We start from the raw sequence: 9,863 nt of genomic DNA on the forward strand, positions 1-9,863 counted from the left end.
TAATGTCATGTTTCTTGTTGCTAATTTTATGATAACTACAATTTATTCTTAAATGCAATAAAATCCTTCCAGTTTAATTCTCTAACCATACAAATATAGTATATTGAGTAAATAAAAAACAATTTCTTGATTTATGGAAATTCCAGTTTAATCATTTCTAAATTTAGAGCCTACTTTTGAGGACCATACCAGATAATAATTTATGACTTAGTTTTTAAAAAGTATGATCCTCAGTTTGGCAATAACATTTTCTGGTAAATAAATAAAACAATTAGGTAACTGGACATACTAAAAAATCATCTCAACATTTTAATAAAACCCAATTTTAAGCTCTTCTCAGTTATATATTTTAAAGATACCACAGATTCTATCTAGCCATGCAGTTTTCTTTATGGATGAGTACATGGGAAATAGTTGCTGTATCTTTACATCAGGCCTTCTTTAGTAGATAGCATTAATAAGAAATAGGATATTTCTTTTTAGATGGTTGAGATAAGTTATTGAAGACCAGACCCTACTTCTTATTCCTCTTCCTACAAATTTGAGTCAACAAACAAAGTAAATAAGATAATAATTTTATGAATCACCAAGCAAATTCCCAATACCCAATATTCAAAGTGCAGAGTTTCCTGATACCTGCTGGTATCAGGGAAAACAGTTCAGGTAAAAGGCCTAAATGAGAGAGAATAAATGTATCTGGAAGACAGGCTTGAGTTCATTTTTATGAGCAGCAGCATGAAACAAGGATGACCAAACTTCTTTAAGGGATAATTATTTTATGGGAGTTGTGGGGAGGAGGAGAGAGAACACAGAATGCATGAACATGACTTGACTAGTGATATGGTCTACTAGTAATAGACAGAATGATGAGTATACAGAAATTGAGGACAAACAAATTCATCAGTTTATTTCCTGGGGAGGGGGGTGCTTGCTTCAACACATATACTAAAATTGGAACAATACAGAGAAGATTAGCATGGCCCTTGTGCAAGGATGACATGCAAATTTGTGAAGCGTTCCATATTTTTGCCCTGGTTTGGCCTCCTTGTTCAGCAGGGAACCTGCTTCTCCTTCTGCTTGCTGTTCCCCCTGCTTATGTGTGCTCTCTTTCTCTCTCTCTCTGACAAATAATAAAAAAAAAAATCTTAAAAAAAATATTTCCTGGGAGAGTAGTGATGGATAGAACATCAAAAGTGTTTTTCAATTATTTCCTCCAAATGAGAAGAGGTGTATTAATTTGCTAGGGCTCCCATAACAAAACACCACAGAGTAGGTTGCTTAAACACAGTTCCGGAGACTGAAAGTTCAAGATCAAGGTGTTGGCGGGTTTCGTTTCTTCTGAGGCCACTCTCCTTGGCTTGCAGATAATTGCCTTCTCCACTTTTACATGACCTTGTCCTTGTGTGTGGACATCCCTGGTATCTCTTCAACTCTATAAGGACACAAGTGAGATTGAATTAAAGCTCATCCATCTGACCTCATTTAACCTTAATTACCTCTTTAAAAGGTGTATGTTTAAATATAATCATTGTCTAAGATACTGGGGGTTAGAAGCTAAACATATGAATTTGGTGGAGGTGGTGAGGGACACAACATAGTCCATAACAAAGAGGTGAAATTTTGGGTAGATGCTTTCTATTTATGAGGCAAGCATGCCTTTTCTCCCTGCCACCTAATGTAATACTAATTTGAATGCATGCCTCAGTTGCATGTATTCAACAGTTACATGCACTTTTATGCAACTGGTTATATTCGTTTTATCAATAAATCACTCTGAAAGAGAAAACATAGTACAATTTATGGCTAATTAAATTTTTTCTAATGTTAAACTGTGGAGGTAGAGAAGAGATTAGAGACACAATTCCCATTGGGCAAAAATAAGTGTAGAATATTTTTAACCCCATCTGATATATAGTAAATACCAACATTTATATTTTTATTGATAATGAAATTAAAAAGGTAGAAAAATCAAGATGGTATAATAAGAATCTTATTTATTCTATTTAAAATCTCTACCAGATATCCCATAGGCACTTCAAACTCATCAATTTCCATTTATACCATGGTTGCTCCTAAATTTGATTTCTTGAGAATGACTGGAAAACTTAGGAGCCCTTGTTAACTTCTCATTCGCAATTCCAGTCACCAAACCCTTTATATTCTACCTCTCAAAACCTGTCATACGTATGTTCCTTTATTTTCATGCCCAATGTCACTGTTTAGTTATATACATATGTGTATTTTAACCTGTTTTACTGCATTATTTCCTTAGCTGTTATACCAACCTCCATCTTTACTACCATTATACCAATTTCCTAATTTGTTTTCAGTGAGATCTTTGTAAAATAGAAACCTGATAACAAAATAATTAAAATTTTTCCTGTCCTCATCACCTGCAAGATACAGTTGAAACTCTTCCTTAGGACATACATAATTTGTCACCTTGCCCCCTGTCTACATTTCTGACCCTTGTCATGGCCAAATATCCACCATGCATATATTCAAGAATATTTAAATTTTTCATAGATTGAATCATTAAGTTTTATATGTTAGTTACTCTGTCAGGAAATACACCTATTCTTGTGTTCCCTCCTAGCTGTCTCTTCCTTGACCTTCAGACTAAAATAGTTTCCTCTTCATAGGAAATCATTCCTATTAGTACTCCTTTCTTTAGGACTTTAGTACTTGCCTCCTTTAATGCTATAGCAACCCATGTATATAGCTTGATAGGATTAACACTACCATAATCATTTGTTCACTTATCTGCATCCTTCTGTAGAATATTTATTCCCTGGACTTAGCATTAATATTTACTGTTTTTGTTTTCTTACATCACTGTTTTTTCCTTTTTTATAAATTAAAAAAGGCAATAAATATTTGGCAAGAGAAGACTTGGAAAACTTGTTTTCTTTAACAAAAACAATCTTAGTTCTACTGAATAATAAAAATTTAAAATCTAGTTTACAAGATTCTAAGGCAAAGAGATTAGAAAACATTCTTTTTATTCTAAATGTAAAATAAACAGATGTTTGGAAATAGAAAAATGTAAAATAAGCAGACATTTAAGGATGGAATTTTGAATGAAGTGGGAACTATTCATGAATTAGAAGCCTGCTTGGATTGAACATAAATGCATTATATATAAATGGATAGCTAATGAAACCTTTGTGGATTAACTGTTTCCAGAATCTATTTATTGGGGTGTCATTTAGCAACTTCATTTATTTTTTTCAATTCTCTTAGGTTAACTGAGCTTAGCTGGACTGGTCTTGTTTGCTCCATGTGGTACTACTTGCACTGCTTTCCTTTTGTGGCCTGACCGGGGCTGGGGTGTTCAAAATCACTTACTCATGTAAGCTACAATTGATGCTGGCTTTTGGCTAGAGATTCAGGTAAGTGTTCTTTGAGAGGGTTTGACTTGCATAATAGGAGTAAGATAGGTAGATGAGAAATCTGATTTGAAAAATTTGATTGTAGAGTTTGTCATGTTCAGGAATTTGACTTTTCATAATATAATCATTGGAGAGGGGTAAGTATACTAAGCAAGAGACTGACTTTTAAATCTTTTCATTTTTTTATGAAGATAATTTTAGTAACTGTATATACAATGGAATATTATGCAACCATCAAAAGGAATGAAATCTTGCCATTTGCAATGACGTGGATGGAACTGGAGGGTATTGTGCTGAGCAAAATAAGTCAATCAGAGAAAGACATATATCATATGACCTCACTGATATGAGGAATTCTTAATCTCAGGAAACAAACTGAGGGTTGCTGGAGTGGTGGGGGGTGGGAGGGATGGGGTGCCTGGGTGATGGACATTGGGGAGGGTATGTGCTATGGTGAGTGCTGCAAATTGTGTAAGACTGTTGAATCATAGACCTGTACCTCTGAAACAAAAAATACATTATATGTTTAAAAAAAGAAGAAGAAGATAGCAGGAGGGTAAGAATGAAGGGGGGGAAATCGGAGGGGGAGACAAACCATGAGAAACTATGGACTCTAAAAAACAAACTGAGGGTTTTAGAGGGGAGGCAGATTGGGGGATGGGTTAGCCTGGTGATGGGTATTAAGGAGGGCATGTTCTGCATGGAGCACTGGGTGTTATATGCAAACAATGAATCATGGAGCACTACATCAAAAACTAATGATGTGGGCACCTGGGTGGCTCAGTTGTTAAGCATCTGCCTTTGGCTCAGGTCGTGATCCCAAGGTCCTGGGATCCAGTCCCACATCGGGCTCCTGGCTCGGCAGGAAGCCTGCTTCTCCCTCACCCTCTCCCCCTGCTTGTGTTCCTGCTCTCGCGCGCTCTCTCTCTCTGTCAAATAAAAAAAAAAAAAAACTTAAAAAAAAACTAATGATGTAATGTATGGTGATTAACATAACATAAAAACAAAGAGCTAATAAAAAAAGAAAGGTTAAAAAAAGTAACTGTATAAAAGATTGTTAGGGTAGAAAGGAACCACTTGGGATGTGGGAGTTTATGAAAAGGCAGATATAAAACAGTAACATTAGTTGGAGAAAATATTTTAAGACAATTACCATATAAAATTAGTAGAACTCAATTGATTGCATGGGAAGAAATGGGAGAGACCATGTTTGTGGTTGACATTGAAGCTTTAAGCCTGGAGAAATAGACTGTTTTGACCTCATTAATGGAGATAGAAAACAGGAAAAAGCACAAACTTTGGGGGAAGGTAATGAGTTCACTTTAGTTCAGCCACCATCTGAGGTGGCTTTGAGATATCCAGGTACTTTGAATTATGGCTCTCAGTGGAAAAGAGAAAGAAGGGATAGAAGTATAATTTGCATTTATCAAGAACATACTTTGGAAAATAGCATTACTCAGGATGAGACTGGCACTGTTACCTATTATTTTAGGAATATAAATTGGTTCAACAATACTTTCAAATAAACCAAATAGTATGAAAAATGCTCCTATCAGAATAAGCAGGAGGAAAATATCCTATGCTGAATATATAACATGACTATAAACAAAAGATAAACATCTTTTAGTTGATCAGATTCAGAGGTTGCATCTTGTCTTCCTCATCCTTGCTGCCTCTGAGCTAAATCTTACACCAGACAGTGTGGATAATGAGAATTTGCTTATATGACTAAATTGTACAGTCCTTTAGGCCTACTTTTCAGTTGCTCTTTTTGTTAAACAAAATGTAGATTATTTTTGAAGATCTAATGAAGGTGTAACAACAGGCTTTTTTTTTTTTTTATTTCAAGTATCAAAGAAACCACTGAAGAGAAAAACCAGCTTTGATTCCTTCTTTTGTAACTAGGCATTTGATGGTCAATTCAAGGGTTAGTAGTAAGAGACCCAGAGACCATTTGCAAAAAAACTTTAAACAGTACTTCCTCAAAAATGTCAATATAATAGCCTGGAGTGTTTATAGCAGAGTGCAGAAAATCTTTTCTAATATTCCATATAATACCTACCTTGAAGCCAGATTTTGATTATAACACCAGGATGAAACCTCAGGATGGAAAACACAGAGCTGGGACTCAATAATATGTATATTGAGAAAATGTAATATATATAAAATAATAGTTTATAAAAACCTTCAAAAAATTTTTATACCAGAAATATTCTAATATATCTAAAGTGTGACAAGTACATTTTTAGTGTTTTTACCAATCCTCTACTTATTTTTTATCATTATATAACATATTTTTTTCAGAAAAATCCAAAATTATAAAAAAAAGGAAAGCTCTACATTTAGGTATATAAATGTATATCAATATAACATATGTATTATATCTCTGTGTGTATAATCTATATTTTATAATTTAAAAGATTACCAATGAACTATGAGCATTTTTTTTAATAAAGATTTTATTTATTTGAGTTAAAGTGAAAGTGAGAGAGAAAGCACAAGCAGGGGGAGCAGCAGACAGAAGGAGAGAGAGAAGCAGGCTCTCCATTGAGCAGGGAGCCCCACACGGGGCTCGATCCCAGGACTCCAAGATCATGACCTGAGCTAAGGGCAGACGCTCAACCGACTGAGCCACCCAGGCGCCCCGAGCATTTTCTTATTAAAAATAATCCATTTATCTTCATAGAAGTAAACTTTATGGCTACCTCATAATTTATTTCTTAATCTTGAGAAAGTATAATTTAAAATTATTAGAAGGCAAACAGTGTATTGTAGTATAGAGAGCAGTTATAAAAGAAATAGTCTCCAGAACTGAACAAAGATGATGAAACCAAAAGGAGAATAAAAAGAATAGCATATTTGTGTGTAACAGTAATTAGATAAGGTGGTAGGAGGAGTGGGCCTGGTGGGGAGAGTTTGAGTAAGAAAGACTTTGAAAGCTACACTTGAGAGATCAGATTTTATCCTGAGGGCATGTTTGTGTACAGAGGCATATTTCAATAAAATCAGTGTTTTTGAAAGACAATCAAGTGGCCATGTGTTACAAAAGTAGAGTAAGAAGAGACTGAAGACAAGCAGATCTGTAAAGAGTTGACTGTTTTAATCCCAGTGAGATGAAAGTGATTGTCATAGGGAATGGAAAGAAAGAGGCAGATTAAGGGAAACCTTTTTAATAACAAAGTCACATAATCCAGTCACTCTTATCAGAGAAAAAAAATATTACATTGATATTGAACAGGAAATTGGAAGCTATGGCAACATCCCCAACTCAAAATTGTAGTGCCTATTTGGAGTATAAAATAAGATTCATTGTTGCAGTTCTGAATTAGTAAGTAATAAGTGAATTTAACCATACAGAAGTCACCTGCAATGTTGGAGCCTTGAGCAGAGAATAAGCTCTCTCAGGATAAAAGAATGTAAATGAATAGAAAATGTTCGAGAGTACATCAAGGGAATGTCCACTGGTAGGGAGACAAGAAGAGGGGGATAACCAGGTGAGAAGGGAAGAGAAGCAAAAGCAGATGGGTTTGAGCAATGGTATCACATCATAGAAAGGAATACAATAAGGAGTATTGGAAAGACCATTGGACTTGACAAAGTTCCTGGGTGATTTCAAGAAGGGAATTTATGGGAGATTGGAGTGAGATTGCAGATTGAGAATAATGAAATAACAGTAAATGTCTTCACTCAGCCTATAAGAGTGACTACTTAAAGGAGGGAAAGAGGAGAGCTGCTGTATAAATTAGGAGGGAGGTGTCTTAATTTGTTGTTTTTTAAAGGAATCATAAATTTGAAAACAAATTAGTCAAGAGAAACCTTCCCATCATTCCACATTTTTAGGAATTCATCTTGAAACCTGGGGCCCAATTTTTTACCCTTCTGCCATCTGCCTAGTAAATGGAAGACCAAATGTGGCATTTTTGTAATGGTTAGAAAAAAGAAGTAAACAGGCATGCTCATACTGTCTATATGGACCTTAACATTTGTGTATCACACTTTCCAGGAAGTTTCTTAGACTCTTTTTTCGGTCCTTATAATCTCTTCAGCTTCTAACGTTTATTGTAGCAGTTGGTTATTGAGTACTTTGACATTTAGATAACATTCTTTATCATAATATATACAAATCAATATACACTTGCATTTGAAGACAGTTTATTAACAAAGGGAATATTTACAGAATTGTACATGTAGTAGAACTTGAGAGTTACTTCTGGGCTTAGTAGCATCAAGCCTCTTACCACTCCTAGTTCTGATGGAAAACGGGTGAAGTGGTGGTTACTGAAAGAATAATTCTATAGAATTGTGTGTACCTTCAACCAAAGGAAATCACCAACTCAAGACTCTGCAGGAAAGCATACAGGGGAAAATGGCTACTTTGTTCTGTCTTCCTTTGTTGTTCTATTAGGGTTTCCTACTGGCCAAATCTAATCTGAATTTAAAACACCTGGGAACTTGCTAATTTGGTTCTTACAAATCTGCCTCACAGAATAGAATTTAATAGAGTGCAGAGCAGATATGAAGGGTAAAATACCCCATATATTATCAATTTAGATGACTTCTTAGAATTTATACATTTCTCTGGTTAAGAAAACTATATAGGAGTGCCTGGGTGGCTCAGTTAGTTAAGCCACTGCCTTTGGCTCAGGTCATGATCTAGTGAGAGAGAGAGGAAGAGGCAGAGGGAGAAGCAGACTCTCCGTTGAGCCAGGAGCCCATTGCAGGGCTCGATCCCAAGACCCCAGGATCATGACCTGAGCTAAAGGCAGATGCTTAACCAACTGAGCCACCCAGGCACCCCTTATGTTGCTTTTTGTATGGACTGTATCTACTACACACTCTGTGCTGCCAAATCTCCAACAAAAATGTTTCTTCATCATGTGTAGTTACTTGGGAGAATGTGAGCCAATCTGACTTTCTGACAACAATCTGACAACTTCTTTATCTGGAGAATGCACCAATTCCCCCACATAGAATTTCCCATAATCCCATAATCTCTTAAGAAAATGGAGAACACAGGGGAGATTAGAAGACAAAGACATGGTATTTTATGAGAGTGGGGCATATAGTTGAGAGATGAGAGGAAGAGTAAAAGTATGTGGCAATAAAAAAAATCTGTGCATATATATGTGTAAATAGGTTAATAACCTTTCCTAAAGACAAATTGTCAGGAATTATAAAGTTTGCACTGGGAAAAAATAAAATTCCAAATTCAGAGTTACTGCCTATAATGTTAATCACAATAAATTAATTTCTATTGAAATATCTCCTAAGACTGTGAATGGAAGTTACTTTAATGATAGAAAAAGCTGTTGTTATTTTATAGGCACTACTATTTTATATTTCAGTACCATCTGTGTTTACAGCTTTCTAAAGTGATTAAAAGTTGAGTGGCTATCATTTGCCCTTAGTCTATGATTGAATTACTCTGGAAATCATTGTAATGTTATATGGATTAAGGCTATGATTCAATTCATAATATTCTAACATAAGTAGTAAACAGAAATGAGTTTTTATAATGTCAAATATATTTTACTTCTTTTATGGTTTCATTTTATTTCTATCACATTCAAATGGCTAATTATGCCTTTTCTATTAATAAAGTTCATTTTTAAGACATTTTGCAATCTGTTAGCATAAACTTGTTCAAGACACTTTGGTTTTAGTCTTGTTTATAGTGAAGGTAAAAAAATACCAAGCCCTAAAAATAATACTCATTACTTAAACAATATAAAGATAATTTTCTAGTAAAGACAGACATATTGAACAACTCTCTAAATGGTTCTTTATAAAACACAACTGAGAACACACTCAGAATAGACATGTAGACATTAGTAAGGTTGTTATTGCCGTAGATGGGATTTTACTAGATGAATTTGGGTTTCCTCCAACTTCTTGATTCTCTGTCACTTTACTAAACTCAGAATTATGTTGTATTCCCTTGGAAACATCCATTTTTAAGAAATATTTTTTATTTGAGAGAGAGAGCAAAAGAGAGCATGAGCGGGGGCAGGGAGGAGGGACAGAGGGAGAGGAAGAAGCAGGCTCCCTGTTGAGCAGGGAACCACAACATGGGGCTTGATCACAGGACCCTGAGATCATGACCTGAGCTGCAGGCCGATGCTTAACCGACTGAGCCACCCACGTGCCCCAGAACCATCCATTTTTTAGTTTCTAGACTTTGGAAGATGAATACTCTTAGAATAACATGTATTTGAGATATTTACAATTGGCTTTTGGGGAGTAAAATACAGGAGAAGGGAAATCTTGAATTCTGTCTCTGGTTTCTGTTGGGTAAATGACAACCACTTTATAAATATTTATTAAAACCACACACACATCCAACACAACGAGAAACATTTCCTCAATGTGTAGTCATTTTGTGACTGAGAGAGTCATATAGGGTAGTGTTATGAGAGACCTACAAGCAGAAGACCCATCCTAATGTAGATTGAGTTAAGGAAATTTTCTTTG

At 35.2% G+C, this 9,863-nt stretch overlaps 1 non-coding gene across 1 annotated transcript; it reads left to right on the top strand.

The window, feature by feature from the left end:
• Positions 1–924: 924 nt before the first annotated feature.
• On the top strand, positions 925–1,028 carry LOC113923199. The gene has a single exon (XR_003520207.1). It is a non-coding gene; the product is annotated as a U6 spliceosomal RNA (small nuclear RNA).
• Positions 1,029–9,863: the final 8,835 nt, after the last annotated feature.

Source organism: Zalophus californianus, chromosome 9, assembly GCF_009762305.2.
Source record: "Zalophus californianus isolate mZalCal1 chromosome 9, mZalCal1.pri.v2, whole genome shotgun sequence".
Classification (NCBI taxonomy): Eukaryota; Metazoa; Chordata; class Mammalia; order Carnivora; family Otariidae; genus Zalophus; species Zalophus californianus.